Below are 19,254 nucleotides of genomic sequence, written 5' to 3'. Positions count from 1 at the left end.
TGGGAAAGGTAGACCCGGACAAGCTGCTCCTGGGTCAGCATGTAGCGTGACCTAGCCGTTCCGAAACATGGGCATTTTTGCACACAAGTGACACTGTTTTAGAAACTGTTGGAAAATATGGGTATGAAACTAGTCTGAAGTGAGGGGCTGGCCTTGTCAGAAATTTTTTTTTTTTAAGATTTTATTTATTTATTGGGGCGCCTGGGTGGCTCAGTGGGTTAAGCCGCTGCCTTCAGCTCAGGTCGTGATCTCAGGGTCCTGGGATCGAGCCCCACAACGAGCTCCCTGCTCAGCAGGGAACCATGCACCCCCCCCCACTTGTGATCTCTCTCTCTGTCAAATAAAATAAAATAAAAAAAAAAAGATTTTATTTGTTTATTTGATGGAGAGACAGAGAGGAAACAAGCAGGGAAGGAGGAAGCAGGAGAAACAGACTCCCCACTGAGAAGAGAGCCCATGTGGGGCTCCATCCCAGGACTCTGAGATCATGACTTGAGCCTAACGTAGACACTTAATGACTGAGCCACCCAGGCACCCCCAGAATTGGTTTTTAATGAAGCTAAATACCAGGTGAGTTGTTATTATTTGGGGCCAGGTATTTTTGATGGCCCCATATTTAATTTTATTCAGAAAGTTTGTACTAATTTTAAATTTAATTTTTAGCAGGTGTACCACTCATTTGTCTCTAATGAGGGACAATTTTAAAAAATTATTGTTAACCCTACCATTTATTGAATGCTTCTCATAGCATAGGAATTCGCTTAGTGCTTTGGATACACTCTTCTTATTTACTTCCTAGCTCCTATGGAGAATTTTTATTCCTGTTTTACAAATAAGCAAATGGAAGCTTAGTGGAAGAAAATCAAGCAACTTGCTCAAGATCACATGCTAGTAAGTGACAGAGCTGGAATTTAAGCCGAGCTCTGACCCCAGAGTCTGTTCCCTTAACCATTACATGACCCCGCATTCACAAGTAAACATAAACATACGTAAATCTAGGCAGTTTCAGGTGTAATCCTATTTAATCCTTAAACAACCATGTGAGGGAGTGTTGTTAGTCCCATTTTACAGGTGAGGAAAGAGTCGGGAAGGTTAATTTTCTCAAAGTCACCTGTCTAATAAATGGTGGACGGTGTTTGAACTCTAGCTTGACGCCAGGCTCATTGCACAATTCTGCTTCCTACTTCTGACTCCCCGCCTCATTTGGCTGCAGTTCCCCCAGTCAGGTGCTCACCGTTCGCTAAGTAATGGGCACTTGGTGCCTTTGGAATCGTTGTTCAATGAGTGCCCGAAGTACACATTTCCGCGCGGGCCTCCCTTGGATGACAGGCAGGAATAGCTGCTGAGAAGGTGAGTCGGTAAATCAGCCTTGCAGTTATTCAGAAACGGGTCTGTTCTGTTTAGCATGAATTTGCCCCCTCAAGCAAGATCAAGTCTTCCTGGACTGAGAGAACCTTGTGGTTCTGAGATGCGGGCCTCTGAGGGACCAGCACGTTGCCCTCTGTGGTGGGCTGTCTGGTTGGACAGCTGGCCTCAGTGACTTCCCCCTCTTAGCTACCTCCAACGTCCAGTGCACTGCTGAAGCTGCACACTCTTCGTTATTCTGACTCTCCAGCTTGGGAATGAGTTACAGGGGATGCGCGTGGTTTTTCTTCCAGCGCCAGCCTGTCACCGAGGATGTGCATAGAGTAGACATTCCGAGCCGCTGGGAGGGAACTGCAGGTTATCTGATGAGTACGGAGGCAGTCAAAGGCATTGGCTGCGTTGAAAGCCAGTGTCCTGGGGCGCCTGTGTGGCTCAGTAGGTTAAGCATCTGCCTTCAGCCCAGGTCATGATCTCAGGGTCCTGGGATCGAGCCCCGCGTTGGGCCTGCTCCCTCTGCTGCTCCCCCTGCTTGTTCTCTCTCTCTGTCAAATAAATAAATAAATAATCTGGAAAAAAAAAAAAAAAAGCCAGTGTCCTAAACCATGGTACTCTAATGCACCGATAATGAACATTTCTGAGTGGCTGGGATACAGGCCCTGCCCACATTGCCGGCCTTGCTCAGGGGATAGCAGCTCTCTGCCTGCTGGACACCACAGGAAGCTTGCCCCCTTCCTGAAATCTCCGACCCTCCAGGCAGGATGTCTCCCTGCCTCTGTGGCAGGCCCCTCCCAGCCTCCCAATACTTCTGGCATTCAGTGCCCCTCTGGCATTCAGTGGCACGTGATTGTATTTACCTGTTTACTCATTAGGCTAAACAGCTTGTGGGCAGGGAACCTGTCCTTGAGGAGAAAAACGAGTCAGCTCCAGAAGAGGCAGAGGCAGGAAGCAGAGATGGCCTTGGGGAAGAGGTGAAGCATCCTCAGGAGGTGTGGCTAGAGGCCCGTCTTCCTGTTCCCAAGCATTTGAGTCCAGTCAGGCTCCATATTATGTCATTCCTGGAAAAAGAGAAGGAAGTACAAAATTGTATTGATTTCAGTCAATGATGGAGAAATGTGGGTGACCGGGCTTGCCCCAGGTCGAGTCTTCTGGGAGGCAAGGTGTATGCTTACAAGGTGTAAGCAAGCTCCCTCACTTGCTTGAGGCTAGTGGTAGTAGGGAAGGTGTTTGCTCACACTTAGCTCACTGCTTTGGGGATGCACCATGTGTGCAATGGAAGGTCTGGAAGAGGCCCGGTGTGGCACGCAGCTCGCTCTCTTGCCTGCGATTCCCGAAGATTCCTGACAGCCATTTGCAGACCTTTGTCAGAGAGCATCTTTGCGTGTTCCCATCGCTGCCTTTAGTTGAGAATCTGGCACATTCTATCCACCCAGGTGGAGCAGCCGCATGCCAGCCAGTGAGCTCACTGATTGTGGATGCGCTGTGGGTCGGGACCTTGCAGGGTAGCAATAGACCCACGCAGCCCAGAAGCACAGTCTGTTATGTGCTCAGCAGAGTCAGCTGCTACTTTGGGTGAAGTTGTTATCTAGACCTAATTTTTTGGGGGGAGGGGGGTTATTTATTTATCTGAGAGAGAGAGAAATCGTGAGCTGGGGGTGGGGACAGAGGGACAAGTGAACTCCCTGCTGAGCAGGGAACTAGATGTGGGGCTTGGTCCCAGGACCCTGGGATCATGACCTGAGCCGAAGGCAGCTGCTTAACCACTGAGCCACCCAGGCGCCCCATGACCTAATTTTTGAGTACAAATCACCTATGCTGTATTCTCGATTCTATTTCTTAAAGGATGCCTCTCTGGCTTATCTGTGCATGACTTGGTTTCCCAAAGCCAGTAATTCTCAAATGTGGGTGAGCGTCAGATTCTCTGGAGGGCTTGGGTCACCTGGGTGGCTCAGTTGGTTAAGTGTTCGACTCCTGATTTCGGCTCAGGTCATGATCTCAAGGTCGTGAGACTGAGCCCTGTATCAGGCCCCCCACTTAGTGGGGAGCCTGCTGCTCTCCCTCTCCTTCGCCCCTCCCCCTGCTCTCTCTCAAGTAAATAAATCTTAAAACAAAACAGACAAACAAACAAAACCTCTGGAGGGCTTATTGAAACACAGATTGCTGGGCCCTCCTGCATGTGTTTGAGGAGGTCCAGGTGGGGCCCAGAACTTCGCTTTCTAACAGATTCCCAGGCGCTGCCAGTGCTGTGGTCCCAGACTACTGTGCCTTAAGGTCCAGGGGCCGCACGACTTTGGAGCCCAGGTATCTCTTTTTCCCTCACCATAGACTCCACAGCTTGGTTTGGAGATATCCCATGAGCCCTCATTCAGACAGTCTGTGAATCAAACTAAGTCAAAAAGAACAAAATCGAGGTCCCAATGACTGGATGCAGCCGTGGCCCGATGGAGAAGTCGTGGGGCCGGCTCTTGGATGGCGGTCTTGTGTGCACCATGCCCAGTGGGACTGCGACAGTCAGTCGTTCCAGGGACAGGATGCTGCTGGCACAGCCTGCCCGCACCCCCCCGCCGTGTTGTTACCCGCATGCTGGCGCCTCAGCGAGCCGCCAGTGCCCTGCCATGCCCTGCTCCTGCGGCTGCGGAAACGAAGACTCTGACAGGGGCTTCGTCTCCAGGTTGGGGCTGGGCCTGACTTCTGGCTGTCCGGCTTCCTCGCTGAGTAGGACCTCGTGATCCTGTCTGGCTTATCCCGGTTCTAGAGTTTGCTTCTCTTCCTTTGGCTGGATTTTAATGGCTCTCATGCCCTTTTTTCGATGCGTCAGACAGGACTTGGGACCCAAGGGCTGAGGACATGCTTTGCTCATGCCCCCGATCTTCCTCATCCCGCCACTGAGCACCCGGGCTGCGGCTGAGCCTGACATTCGACACGCAGATGGGACTCCGCGCGTGCCGTCGCCACCGGTACGGTTATCTTGTTTGTGAGCCAACATTGAAGAACCTGGGAGATTTCCTGCGATTTCAGATCTCTGATTCCTTAGGAAGTGGGCAGTGCTGGGACACACTCCTGCTCTGTCCTTCAGAGCCGAAGGTGGGGCGTGAGAGCCCAGGAGAGCGCAGAGCCATGGTCTGTGCGGGTGTGCACCTGCGCCCGTGCCTGCCTGGGCACTGGGGCAGGTAAGACATGGCACTCATGGTCTTGGGCTGCCCTAACGAAGTATCACACACCTGGCGTGAAACAGCAGAGATGTGTTCTCTCCTGGTTCTGGGACTCAGAGGTCTGAAGTCAAGGTGCTGCCATGGCGGCAGTGGTCCTCTCCCTGTTCCCCGGGGTGGATTGACGTGCCTGGCCCTTGCTCAGCATTCGTGGTTGGGAGACAGGGCTCCCCAAGTGTCAGCAAGCACCCCAGGGGGCGTCTAGCTTCCTGGAGCTCCCGTAGTAAGACAGCCTTGTGGCCTTAGTGCTTCACGGACATTAGCCCACCGAATCCCTAAAACAGCCCTCCTGGAGGAGGGCAGTCTTGTTGCCCCACATTGTGGTAAGGAGGCTGAGGTCAGGGGGTTGACAGAGCTTTGTCAAAGTCAGAGCAGACTTGGTGTGTGGGGACAGCAGCGAGTGCCACATCGGTCAGACCCTCTGCCCCTGTGATATGGAGGGTCGAGGGGAGCCCTTATGTCAGCTGCCATCCCAAAGGCCGGTGCTCCTCACATTTAGTCCCTCCCTCCCCTGCTCTGTCTCTTCCCGGGGCGATTACTGGGGCTCTCGGCCTGATTATTTTCTCAAGCCTGAAGATGATGTTTCTATATTTCCATTTGAACAAGATTTAGTCCATTTTTAGGGTCAGTTTCCTCTGTCTTTTTGCATTCTCTAGTAGATGGTAGAACCATCCAGAAGCCATAACAATATGCTCTAAATAACCTTTATTTTGTGGTACTGATCTGAGTAAATATAGTTCACACCAGATGGGACTTTTTGCAGTCTAGATTTCTGAAAGAAAGAATGGATTCATTTTGAGTTTCCTTACATTAAGTGAGTGATTTTTTTTTTCCCCTTGGGCAGTCAACTCCCACGTTCAATATTCCTAGCATGACATTTTGTACTGTTATACTTGGTAAGTAAAGGCCAGCTATTCTGACCTTTATGTGCCAGGAGTCTGTGCTCAGAGCTCCGTTTTTGGTTTAGCTCATAAAGGCTGCTTGCATGTTTGTGTATTTCATGCAGAAAGAAGTCTTTTGGGCTAAGTCATTCTTGGCTAGATATTCACAAAGTTCATGGCTATTTTTAACACACACCTTTACTGCTTTAAAACCACAGTTAGCATTTAAAACCATGACTGGCTTATTTCACTTTGCATAATACCTTCAAATTTCATCCATTGCGGGAGGCGAAATAAGCCAGTCACAAGAGGACAAGTACTGTGTAAGTCCCCTTACAGGAGGTTCGCCAGGGTAGCGGGTTCACAGAGACAGAAAGTTGCATGGTGGTTGCCAGGCGCTGGGGAAGGGGGGATAGGGAGTAGGTGTTTAATGGGGACAGAGTGTCAGGTGGGGAGGATGGAAGCATTCTGGAGACCGATGGTGGGGATGGTTGGATGATGATGTGAATGTTCTCAGTGCCACTGAACCATATAAAAGTGGTTGGAAGGGTCAATTTTATGTTACATCTATTTTACCAAAGTCGGACAACAACAACAAAAAATTCCTACGATGACCTAAACAACTGTATCTAAATAAAGCAATGACGGATGTAGAGAAGCCTCACTCCTGCGATGAAATACAACACGCCCCACACAGACGACCGACAGTCACGTGTCTATTTATATGAAATTCGTTTTCTGTTTTATGATTTTCTATATTTTTTCAATTGAAAAAGGTCCTTGGAAAAATATAAATGTCAGCTCTCTAACGAACTCTGTGACTTTGGCCACCTTTTTTGCATTTTGAGCTATTATTACCCTGTAAACCAGGTGGGGAGATTTAAAGGCGGAACAAGTAGAAACCAAAGTCAGTCGAGATCATCGGGCAGTGGGATTCGAGTGGTGACAGTCAACAGCAGTGCTGGAAACTTCTTTGCTCCCCCCACCCCCGCAAGAGCAAGAGTCGTAAACCTAAGTCCTTTAAGGGCAGGGCAGGAGATCACACAGTGTGGAGAAGGTGGGCGCAGGGCAGGGAGGGTTGGCGGGGACTGTGGCACGAGGACAGGAAGGTCTCCACGTTCAGTGAAGCAAACGGAACAAAACAAAAACTCCACGTAGTCAACAAGACACAACAGGGTTGTACCTGGCCTGTGGGCCACCGGTTTATAGTTTCTGCTTTTGGGTGAGAGCCTCTTGGGTCTGGGAGCAGAGAGGTCCCCCCTCTCTACCTTTCAGAAAAATCTGAGATGCAGATATGGACTGCTTCAGAAAGAACGGGTCTGGAATCTGGATCTTACACAGTAATTTCAGGGCTCTTTTCTTCCTACCTGCTGGCTGGAAATGTGTTTTGTTCCACCCCCCACCCCCGATAGTGTATCATTCCAAGTTTGAATTTGAATCTCTTTTTAAAAACATAGATAAATCTGTTTAATTTCATCTTACTGCACAAATCAAGTCAGTGCCTAGTATTTTTCTATTTTAGTAATAGCTGCACGTTCTAAAAAAATCTAACACTTAGTGGTCACCAACAAATTTTGATACACACACTATACTACGCGTCTGCCTGCCTTTCCAAAATTGCTGTTATTTGCATTTGGTTCTTTGGATTAAAATGCAGAAGGAGTTTATTGGTGGACATTTTCATATCTCGGATTCTGCTGGCCTTCTAAGATATATAGCAGGTTTTGAGAAAGATGGATATTTTAAAAAAGATTTTATTTTTTGAATTAATTTATTTGACAGACGGAGATCACAAGTAGGCAGAAAGTCAGGCAGAGAGAGGAGGAAGCAGGCTCCCTGCCGAGCAGAGAGCCCGACTTAGGGCTTGATCCCAGGACCCTGGGATCACGACCCGAGCCGAAGGCAGAGGCTTTAACCCACTGAGCCACCCAGGCACCCTGAGAAAGATAGATTTTTCTATCTATGGCTCTCAGGTGAGAACTGAGGTTATTTTCAGGAGACCTCTAAACCAGGGCCATGAACTGGCAGACCCAGGAGGAGTATGGCCCATGCAGATGTTTTGGTGATCATGTTTTGGGGGAGGAAGGGGTGACATGGCTTTAGGTCCTCATGTGCTCGGGGGTGTCCAGCAAGCTCCCCAGCTCCCGCGCTAATGACATCTCCCCTTTCATGAACCTACAGCCCTGCAGCCCCTCCCTGGCCACAGAAGGCATGTGAGGTTGTGACCCATCTCACTCCAGGGAGATCACAGTGTGAGGCTCTCAAAAGGAGGTTCTCCAGGACATGGGTTCACAACTTAAAAATGTCAACTGACCTTGCCGGGGACAACTACTCGTGTGGTTGGCAGACTCGTCCCCTTGAACAGGGGACAGACCTGGTTATCTACCCTCGTGGGAGGGGTGAGTCCCAAGGAGTGGCGAAGGAGACCCCATGTGTATAGAAACGAAATTCATGACCATTCCAGCCCAGCGCAGCCCGGTACGCATGTCCAGAGCCATCCCCACAAGCCCTGCAGGGCCATCAACAGAAGGCATGAGGAGACCATAGTCTTTTTATTCTGCACCTGCTGGGCAGCAAGTTCTGAGCAAAGTTCTTGTGCATAGAAGGTCAGAACCCATGTTACTAACAAGCACTGGCTCTGAGGGGGAGCTTGGGGGACCCCCTCAGCCCAGTTTGCTTAAAACCTCCATGGTTTTAGCGACAAAAATCCCTCACCCTGGGAAACCTCTCGGTCCCAGGCAAACTGGAACAATTCGTCCCCCTGGGGAGGGGCACACGTTTTACCTAAATGAGCTGGTGCGATATAAAGCAGGATGCGGAAGAAGGGGGCCGAAAGGACCGTGGAGGTCAAGTCCCCAGGGCGTGTGGTCTGCCTTGCAGACACTGGCCAGAGAGCACTTGCTTAAATTTTACTCTGCTTGGTCCTTGAAGGGACGGGGGCCCTTTGGGTTGGAGAGAAGCTGAAAGGCTTCGTGGGGCAGCGAGGAAATCCAGGGGAGATTTGAAGGGAGAGCCAGGAATATGCCAGCAGGAAGGCGGAAGGCTGGGCCCTGGGCCTCCTGCTAAGGAGCTCTTGGCTCTTCTCATCCAGCTGGAATTGCCTGGGTGGTCCCAGCCACGGTGTCAGGATACCTCTAGGAGTCTGGCTCTGCCCTTGGCCACTTTCTCTTTTAAACCCCTGGAACACAAAGTGACCAGCTGACATCACTTTGTCTGGGAGAACTTGGATCCCAGCTGCCCCCTGGGCTGGCCCTGATGTCTCCTGTTCTTGCTTTCTCTCTGGCCTGCTGTCTCCCCTGCTCTGGGTGGGGTTGGGGGACTGGAAAATGCCCGCACCCCCCCCGCCTCATTCTTGGCGCCTGCTCACGGACTCTTTTTGGAGTCCCACACCTGCCTGGTAGCTTCCTGCCATTCCTTCGGGAAACACGATTGCCGATTACCCTCCCAACCTGAACAACAGAGATTCCTGCTTTGAGAGACCCTGACCTTCGAAACAAAAATCCTCAGTGTCATGCTTTGTCTTCCCAGAGGTGAGCAGGGCACCGAAGAGAAGGAAGGACCCGTCGCATCCGCACGGGCTCCTCTCCTCTCGAGCCAGACTGTGGGTTGTCCATGAGCAAGTGCACAGCTGGTTCGGGGGCTGCTGGGGCATCCAGCGCCGCTTCCTGCCCACACTGGCTTTTTATTAAGCGCTGAGTGTTGGGGCCAGTGATGGGACCCCACTGCATTAGGGAATGGCCCCGCGGTAAAACTTCTTACTCACACAGCTGCTTGTCCCCGCCAGGAGGAGTGAGGTTTGGGCAGCACAGGCCTGAGAAGCGTGAGATTGAGGGAGGCTGTCACTAATCGACAAGGACATGCTGTGTTGGCTCCGGCTTTCCGTTAACCCAGCAGCACATGGTGAGTGCCTCCCCCGTGCGCTGCCGCGTCAGCCCCTGTGCTGCCCGGGAAACCCACCATCTGGGAGGGAAATCACCGACGGGATGTAGCATTCAGAGAAATGATGTGGACTGTGGGCTGCGGGGGGCAAGGACGGAAGTCCGTGTCTGGGGGACAGTGGCCTTGTCAGGCTCTTGGGAGAGGGAGGAGGTTGAAGGGAGGAGGCAGGAGAGGCTTTGGGAGTGAAGGTGAGGAGGCAGAGACTGCTTCTAGAAAACCGCGACTGGCCCAGGCCCCCAGGTCTCAGAGAGGGCACTCGTGGGACACCACATGAGTTCAGGGAGAAGTGCTCTGTGGTCGGCACGGTTATCGATTGATGAACCAACATTTACTGGCCGCCTCCTGTGTGCAATCCTGTGCAAGGCTCCTGGGGCACAAGGATGAGCTGGAGAGCTGTGGTCCTCATGGGGCGGCCGGCTCAGCAGTGTGTGCAGAGGAAACGAGAGGCTGGGGTGAGCAGATAGGGTGAGTGAGAAGGTAAGCCCCGGGTGTTGGCTTGGGCGCAGGAAAGTGCCCAGCCACATGAATTCCCTAAACTCGGGGCAGGAAGTGGCCAGAGAAGCCGTGTCGGGGGACCTTCCAGGCAGGGAAGAGCACAGGTAAAGGACCAGCATCAGGAAGAGGGGATGCAGGCTTCTGGGAGAGGAAGGTGTCCCACCTGATGCGGGGCCACAGGCGTGCCCACAAGCCGCACGGAGGGGAGACGGTGCGTGAAGAGGGGTGGCTGAACCCCAGCGTGGAATGAGCTCCCCAAGGCTCTGAGCAGAGTGGTGGGCCCAGGGGAGCAGGCTCGGCGGGGTCCCCCCTACCTGGGCATTGGAGGAGGGAATGGGCCTCCATCCGGGTGGTGGTGTGGGGGCGGGAGACGTACAGAAGGCACGGGGGGGGGGGGCAGCAAAAGTAGCCCCGCCCCGTTTGCTCTCCCAGTGACCATTCCCCAAGTGTGGGCTCGGGCTGGGCCTGGGAGACGTCAACTAGCCTGGCTGCCTTCCCTGCCCACCAGGACCCGGCAGGGCCTCCGACGTGCCCAGGAGCTACACCGTGAACCTGGCAGGAGGGGGTGGGTGTTGCACGGCGGCGCACGGAGAGTTTTCTAGCCCCCCACCCCGGGCCTGCAGAACTCCCTCTGCACATATCGCCCTCGGGGACCCGGGTCTCCCCACAGCTGGCTGCTTGGTGTCTGCGCCCGAGAGGCCAGTCGTAGAGGCCGCGGAGTCTCCCTCCAAGACGCTTCTCCTCCTTCGTGCGATGATCCTGGGGTCTGTGGCCAGGAGCAGGTGTGTTTGCGATGACATCAGAGTCCTGGTGAGCTGAGCCTTTCCTCATGATTTTATGACCATCTCTGTCCTTCAGAGAACTTGGTCGCAAGGTCGGTCCCTGCTGGTGGTGCTCCCCGGCGTGTCCGCTGCCATTTCCTGGCTTTGCACGGTCTTGGGTTTATGCGTGTCTTTGGCAAATGACATTTATCCAGATTTTTTCAACAGTGTGTCAGTTAAAAAAAAACAAACTGTCCCTTTGTCCCTCTGACTGACAGGTTTAGTCCATCTTAACTACTGATTTGGGCCCGTTTCTACCATTTTCACTTGTTAGGTCAGCTTTTCCCTCTTTTCCTGTATTTCTTTGTAACCCTCTGGTCTTCTGCGTTGGCGCCTGTGTGCGCGCCTCCAAGCGCAGGACGGGGCAGCTGCTCACATCTTTGGTCTCGCCAACCCCTTGGCTCCTCTCGCATCCGTAACACCTGCCACGTACTTCCACGGGGCTCCGGGGCTCAGTTACTCCTGTGGGTGTCAGCTACTCTGTCAGGCCTTGCGTTCAGGGGGGAGGCCTGAGGGTGGTGGATAAACTCTGAGGGGAGAGGCCCTTGTGCAAGCAAGCTCGGAGCCACCCTATAGAGACTGTAATCCCCAGCCCCCCTGCTTGTTTGAGGGGTGGTGGGAGGCTACAGAAGGGACCACTAGGGGCTTCTTGGTTTCTTCAGTTCTTCCCAGGGCCTCTCAAGATCAGGGTTTCTGTGGGCTCTGGTCTCACTCCTGGGGCTCTGGGAGCAGGCACAGGAGTGACCAAGCCAGGCCCCGTGGGCCTCGAGGCCGTGCGAGGAGAAGCTGGCACAAACCACCGCCACCCCCAGATCCTTTTCCTTTTTCCTTCTCCCACAGTCCCACCGCCTTCTGCCTGAGTCTAAGCCCACTACCCCTGTGGTCAGGAGCTTCCAGGACCCTCTACCATTGCACGAATTCTCTTCCTCTGGGTCAGACACGCTGTCCAACACTCACTGCTCTGTGCGTGGTCGACCAGTGGCAGCGGCCTCCCTGGGAAGTTTTTTATAATCGTAGAATTTCAGGCCTCAGCTTGGACCTACTACATCAGATTTTGCATTTTTAAAAAAAATATTTATTTATTCATTTATTTGTCAGAGATAGAGAGAGCACAAGCAGGGGGAGTGGCAGGCAGAGGGAGAAGCAGGCTGCCTACTGAACGGGGAGCCTATGTGGGACTCCATCCCTGGGACCACGACCTAAGCCGAAGGCAGACGCTTCACCAACTGAGCCACCCCCGCATCCCTGACTTTGCACTTTTTAAAAAGCAGCTATATTGGGCTGTGTGACTGACGAGCAATGAGATGCGCGTATTTAAAGCTCACACTCTGTTAAGTTTTGGCATCTGCGTGGGCCTGCAAAGCCATCACCACATTCAACACCGTGCAAAGCTCATCCTTGCAAAAGTTTCCAGTGCCCCCGGGACCCCTCCCACCTACCCCCCACCTCACGCCTTCCTGAGCCACCACTGGTCTGCCTTCCATCACTAGAGCTTGGTTCGAGGTTTCCAGGGTATTTTCCTGGCTGCTCTTGTCTGGTGGGAGTAATTACCTTGAGATCTAGTCTCGTGGTTTGTGCGCATTCCCGGTTCATTCCTCTGATGGCTGAGTCCTACCTGTTGCATAGACTGACCCCAGTTGCTTTATCCAGGCACCAGCTGATGGACGTTTGGGCTGTTGCTAGTTTCCGGCCATCACACAGAAAGTTGCTGTGAATGTCCGCGTACAAATCTCTAAAGAGACATGTTTCTTTTTCTCTCAGGTAATTACCCACGAGTGGGACGCTGGATCATATGGTAGGTGTCTCTTTGGTCTTTAATGGAACTCCCAAGATGTTTTCCAAAGAGGCTGAACCATTTAACATTCTCATGAGCAACATCTGAGCGTTCCAGTTCCTCCACGTCCTCGTTAACACTTGGTGTGGTCTGTCCTTTTCCTTTTTGTCCTCCTGGTGAGGGTGTGATCGCATCTTGTCATGGTTTAGACTTGCATTTCCTTCATGACTAATGACATCTTTTCATGTGCTTCTGTGCCATTTGCATATTTCCTTTGATGAGGTGCCTGCTCAAATCCATGAACTGTTTCGAAATTGTGATGTTTGTTTTCTGAGTTTCAGGAGTTCCTTATCTTCTGGATAAAATTTGTTTTGTTTCTGTTTTGTCCTTCTCGGGACTTGGCAGACTCTTTCATGTGAAGACTTAGGTCTCTCTTCCATTCTGAAAAGTTTCATTATTTCTTTCTCCTCTTTCTTCTTGTTTTGAAATCCCTGGTAGTGAAGGCTGAGTGTCTCTCAGCTTTTCCTTCCCTTGTTTGTCCCCGTGTTAAGCACAGGCACCTTCCCTGGTGCCTGGGGCTTCACTAGGGAGCCAAAGCAGCAAACATCCCTCCTTAGTCGGGAGACGGAGTGAATGCCGCAGTCTAATAAACCAGCAAGTTATTCCCTCTGTTACAAGGTGACCTTTGCTGTGGAAGAACACAGAACAGGGGAGTGGGGAGGGGAGCCTGCATGGAGAGTTGGGGGAGGGTTAGGGCTTGTCTCACCAGGAACGGAGGTAAAGACCTGAAGGAGGAGGCAGGTCAGCCACACGCAGATCTGGGAAGAGCTTGTGGGGGTGCCAGAATGGTTGGAGTAAAAGGAGAGTGGGGGGTTGCGAAGGTGTCCGGTCAGAGGGGAGCAGGGCCAGGCCCTGGGGCAGGGGGTCAGTGTAGATCCTGTGAGGGGTGGGGAGGCCAGGCAGGAGGCTTTGCAGTTGTCTGGGGAGGGATGGGGCAGCAGGTCTCTGAGGTAATCCGGGTCCTCCGAGAAGCAGCGGGACTAAAGGTTTGCATGAAGGAAAGGGGAAGATGGGAAGCAGGTGCAGAGGGCAGGAAGAGCCCGCGACAGCCATGCACGTCAGACTGGGAGGCAAGGAGGGAAGGCTGGCAGCATTCTCGAGGGCCTGCTCCCCCAGCAAGGTTGGGCACAGCCATCGGAGGAGGCCCTGTCTCCTAGGAATGTCCTTGCTGCATAGGTCATGGCTGGGAGCTGCCATGGGAAGCTTGGATCTCAGAGGTCAGCAGCTGGGCCCGGGGGCCAGTTATCTTCCCTGGAGGTGGGGGTCCTCGACCTCACGGCTGCCACATCCTTCTGGTCATGACCAGCCTGGTCCTTTCCCTTCCCCCCACCCCCTGATTATAGACGCTGAGGTCAAGTGACCCTGACCCATGTTTTTGTCACAGGCTCTTGGCTGCTTCCCCGCCTGCATCCTTTTCTTTGGAGGTCAAGCCCTGAGTTGACGGGTGTTGGGGTTAAAGAGAAGCTGATTCTTTTGCTGCCGTGTAGGTCCCAGCAGAGGGGAGATGGAAAATCAGGTCACGAGGTCTAGGAAAGAATGTAGGTTAATTAAAGTTTAAAACAGAGATCTTTCTGCAGTTTTTCCGTGAGTCAGCATCGTGTCTGGGGCAAGAGGCACGGGCACACTGGGTCCGATGGGGTTGAACCTGAGGCTATGGTTAGGGTGAGGGCCCCCACTGGAGGGAGTAGGCCGGGCTTGCTTGCAAGTTTCCATGCTTTTAAGCAGCATTGGCAGCCCCCCGTGAGTATCCTTGGCTGCTTGGGGAGTGGGGAGGGTCCTAACTCAGGCTGAGAATCCGGGCCAGCCGTTTGTGTGAATCCTATTTGCTGCATGAAGCTGGCGGCCCGGACCGTGGGCGACTTCTTGGGGGACGAGAGCGGCCGTAAGGGGAAAGGCTTTGGTGGCGGCAGTGTTTGGGTGACCTCATGACTATCTGTGGAATAAATAAAGGTGGACATGATCTTGAGGAAAATTGCTGAGTCCTGGTGTCACTCTGGAGGAGGCAGGGGTGGCCCCAGGGAGAATCCACTCACCCGGGGCTGGACTCGACATTCCCGGGGGGCTCGTGTCCCGAGATCCCCCATCCCAGGCAGAAGCTTCTCCGGATGCTTCTCCCTTCCTGGGCGAGGAGAAGAGTTGGACCGGGACCCTTGCTTCCTCCATCTCCCCTCCGACTTCAGGGGAGGGGAAGCCGCACCCACGCCTTCCACCAGAAGGCCAAGGTGGGGGGGCTGTCAGACTGGTGTCCTTGGCCCTGGGGAGGGGTCTGCTTATCTGAGCTCGAAGCCCTCCCTGCGTTGCGGACAGCAGCAATCAGTGCTGACACCACGTGTGCATGGGGCAGTGAGGGGAACGTGCACATGACCGTGGGTCACGGTCATAAGTCCAAGAAGAGGGGCGCCTGAGTGGCTCATTTGTGAAGCGTCTGCCTTCGGCTCAGGTCATGGTCTCAGGGTCCTGGGATCAAGGCCCGCAACGGGCTCTCTGCTCAGCGGGGAGCCTGCTTCTCCCTCTCCCTCTGCCGCTTACCCTGCTTGTTCTCTCTCTCTCTGTGTCAAACAAATAAATACCATCTTAAAAAAAAAAAAGTGTGAGATGCTCTCAGAGGGGCTCTGCCTCGACACTGAGTGTGTGTGCTTGGGGGGGCATGTGGGTATGAGCCCCCCTCCCCAGCCGGCCCCTGGAATCATCAGGCAAAGGCTGGAGGAACCACTTGGGCTCGGTCTCCCTTGATTATAATTCCTGTGCTGCAAGCTCACCCCCCAAGGTGAGGGACTGGGGTGGGGGGCGTTCGGAGTTGATTAGGTCGTGCAGGTGAAGCCTCCTGAGTGGGATCGATGCTCTTGCAAAGGAGGCCCTGGGGAGCCCCCCAGCCCCTTCCAGCCATGTGAGGTCACGAACAAATCGGCTGACTGAACTGGGACGTGGGGGTTCACCGGACACCGCATCAGCTGGGGTCTGTTGCAGACTCGCAGCCTCCAGCACTGTCATCTGTGAGCCCCCCTGGCTGTGGGATTGTTACAGCAGCCCAAATTCAGGCAGGCGAGTAGGGCCCCACAGTCACCACCTGCCCCCTTTGCCTGGGACCCGGGGCTTCCGTTGCTAAAACCCAGCCGAGTTTGTCCCTCCTGAAGGCCCCGGCAATACTGTGGAGACCTTTCAGCTTGGAAAGCTGCTGTACGTCTTGGAGACATTCTGGGGACTGTGAAGAACATTTGTCTCAACGTGGCCGCTTGGCCTCCCTGGCACCTAGGCAGGAGCTGGGCAGATAGAGGCTGGCCGCTGGGGTCTTGGACTCTGGATGTGAGGTGCTGTCACCGACCCTTGCCCTGGAACGCCCCCGCCCCCCGGAGCCAGCTTTCCTAGCTCGCCCAGGTCTTCCCGTGGCCTTATGTGACTCTTGGCCCCCCACCAGACTTGGTCAGCATGATCTTCTCTGGTGTTTGCCTGGGGAGGGAGGGGCGCTGAGGAAGTAGGTGAATGATGGAACCGGCAGAACTTTACCTTCAAGGCTCCTGGACACTTATGCTCATAGCACGGGGAGTATAAGCGAGGCAGGCATGGGCATCTCCTTGTGGACAGTTCAGGAATCCAGGCATCCCAACGAGGAAGGACGTCTAAGTCCCCGCAGTGCTGACAGTACCCCACACCCTGAATTCCTCCCCTCGGTATGGCCAGGGACCTCCTGGGTTGAGGGGACCCTTTCCTTCTTTAGGCTTCATCACTTTACAGATAACTTCTGGAACTCTGTAAGAATAAAGGGATAGCCTCCTTTGTCTACAGCCAGCTACGTGTCACCTGTTACCGCTGAATCCAGAACAATCCGCCCTGGAAGTGCCGCCGTCGGGTCTCAAATACCCCTCAGCTGATGCCAACCTCTTGTTACATAGACTTTCTTGGGCACTGCATTATCGAGATACAACATTCGCAAGGAGCCCGTGAGGTCTTTGATCCTCATACTTTTACCAAAGGCATCATAACCCTTTATCTTTGCTCCATAATTGCAAAACGTTTTTATTTTTTGATTTATTAAATACCCATTAGAATCACCAGCTTGATTAATTTTTAAAATTCTGCATCATCTGTTTCTTTCCAACGTCTTTGCATCTACATTTGCCTTCTACACTTATCCACCTGTGGACAGCATCAAATGTTATTTATAAATGTTAACAAATATGAAAATACTGTCCTATGTCCCCTCAGCAAAATGCAGTGGTCCAAGTTCTTATTACAGAATATTGGCTGAAGTCTTTCTCTGATTGCGAATATGTTTCCTCTTTGGCTTTAGAAATATGAATTTGAGAGAATGGATCATGGATATGGTCATCTGCAGGCCCACTGAGACTCCTCGCCCTGCGGCTACAGGGAGCGTGGGTCTTGGCGGGGGCGAGGGTGGTGGGCGACTGTCCAATTGGCATCAAATTCCTCCACTGAGGTTGGTGTACCTGGGGAAAGAAACCCTTCTGGCCCATCACTGAAGGCAGTGCCTTTTTTTTTTTTTTTTAAGATTTTATTTATTTGACAGAGACAGTGAGAGAGGGAATACCAGTAGGAAGAGTCGGAGCGGAGAAGCAGACTCCCCACTGAGCAGGGAGCCTGACCTGGGGCTCCATCCCAGGACCCTGGGATCATGACCTGAGCCGACTGAGACACCCAGCCTCCCCTAAGGCCGTGTCTTCAAACTGGGGCCTCTGATGTATTCGCCAGCTGTCATGTTGTGTTGGCATATTGCAACTGGCATTTTAAAAAATGGTAGAATTAAGGTTTCTAAGTGAAATACACGACAACCAGTTACATTTGAATTTCAGTTACACAATAATTTCTTTCCCTATAAATATACCCCAAATATTGTGTGGAAGGTACACAACTAAAAAAAAAAAAAAAAAAAAAAAAAAAGAGAGAGAGAGAGAGAGAGAGAGAGAGAAAAGAAAAGAAGTCATTGTTATTTATCTGAAATTCAAAGAACAACCCGGAGTCCTGTATTTTCTTACCAAATCCGGCCACCCTAAGTAGCACAGAACAGAAACTATCAAAAGGGATCAGGCACACATACAGGCAAGTCCTGGGCACCCGGGATGTGTCTGTTGCTGTGGGCCGGAGCCTGCGGTGTGGGAGCCCAGCCCAGCACCCGGGCCTGTTTCCTGGGGACTGGTGCGCGGTGCGGGGCACCTGGGCTGCTGTGATGGTCTTTGTCCTGGTCTCTGCCCCCAGCTCGCAGCTCCGGATGCTCATTAAAACCTTACTCAGAAACTTTCGCCTTGCTCTGAGCGGAAGACTTCAGTCCCGCGGCCTGGGCCTCACCGGGGCGGCGGCGACCCCAGGTGGGCGAAGCCCCCGACGCCCGCGGACGCTTCCGCCTCTGGCCGCCAGGTGGCGACGCGCGGCCGCGGTTTGTGCGGAGCGAGGCTGTCGGCGCAGACCGGGGGCCTGGGGACCGAGCTGCCCTCCCCGTGTCCCCTGCGCGCCTCGCCGCAGCCGGGGCCGGGTCCTCCCCTCGCCCGCTCCTGCAGCCGGGCCCCCAGCAGCCCGGACGTGCCCCGAACCCGGCGGGGGAGGCGGGGCCGGCGAGCGCGGGTGGGTGGGCGCTCCCGGCCTGCAGGTGCGGCGCGGGGGCACCGTCTCCCCGCCAGGAGAGCGGAGCCCGGGGACTGCGCACCGGGACCCCGAGCTCCCTCGGGTGCCCAGCCTCGGGGGCTCGGGGGCTCGGCGGGCGGCCCCCAGCTGCGCGCTCTGTGCCCCGCGTTCTGAGCCTGCCTCCCCGCCTGGCGGCCCGCAGCGCGCAGGGTCCTCCCACCCACCCGCCTTTCCCTTGCCCCTGCATATTTATTTAGACTCTCAAAATGATTAGGATCCCCCAGTCCTTCAGGCAACTGCAAGCGGATCCTTATCGAGCTGTTTCTTCATATCCTGAATTTGGGGTCCCAGCCTCCACACACCCCTCCTCCCCCTTGCTTGTCTCCTGCCCTGGTGACCGTGTCCAGGCTGATGGCATCCGCCGTGGAGGAAGAGGAGAGGCGGTGGTGGGGGCTGGGAGTGGACACTGCAGTCCCTGGCCACTCACTGCCACCTCCGGGTTTGGGGGGGCATGGCCCGTGTCCACACTGGCGCTCTTGGGGGCTCTGCTGGCAGGGAGCCTGAAGGTGAGTGAGGACTGGAACATCTGTCCCCATCCGTGGGTCCCCTGCCAGGTTTCTTTAGGATTCTAGGAGAGAGAAGAGGAGTTTTGCTAGACTCTGGCTACAGTCCCCGTGGACCTGTGGGATTCCGAACCAATAAATGACGGCAAGCTTTCCCATCCCCGGTGGGACAGACTGACCCGGGGCTCTGTGGTCTGGGGTCACCTCCAGGGCGTTTCCCCACACACATGCCCTCCGCCCCTCCCAGGGCCAGCCGCTCACCCCTGGCCTGCCTCCACTCGGGCCTGCGCCCCCCTCAGCCAGCAGCCGCCAGGAGTGGGGGGAGACAGACACGGGTGCGGATTCTGAAAGGGAAAGTTGGGCACCACCATGAATAAGGAGAATTGTGGAGTTTTACAGAGAGTGGGGCTCTGAGGGGCATCTGAGTGGGGGAAGTCCCTTCTCTCTGGGCCCCAGCCCCGCTTAGGCAACACCACAGGACCACATTCCACTCCTGGAAATACGATCGCAGACGGGGGCTGTGGGGGCCACTGCCAGCAGGCCCACGGCTCCTGAGAGGGGAGCAAAGCCTGGGGA

General features: G+C 54.0%; 1 pseudogene; it reads left to right on the top strand.

The window, feature by feature from the left end:
* The first annotated feature begins 469 nt into the window (after positions 1 to 469).
* On the top strand, positions 470 to 19,051 carry LOC116590238 (annotated as a pseudogene).
* Positions 19,052 to 19,254: the final 203 nt, after the last annotated feature.

The sequence above is a fragment of the Mustela erminea genome, chromosome 5 (genome assembly GCF_009829155.1).
Source record: "Mustela erminea isolate mMusErm1 chromosome 5, mMusErm1.Pri, whole genome shotgun sequence".
Classification (NCBI taxonomy): domain Eukaryota; kingdom Metazoa; phylum Chordata; class Mammalia; order Carnivora; family Mustelidae; genus Mustela; species Mustela erminea.
Note: the sequence above shows the minus strand (reverse complement) of the source record. Positions and strands in the feature narration are given on the sequence as shown.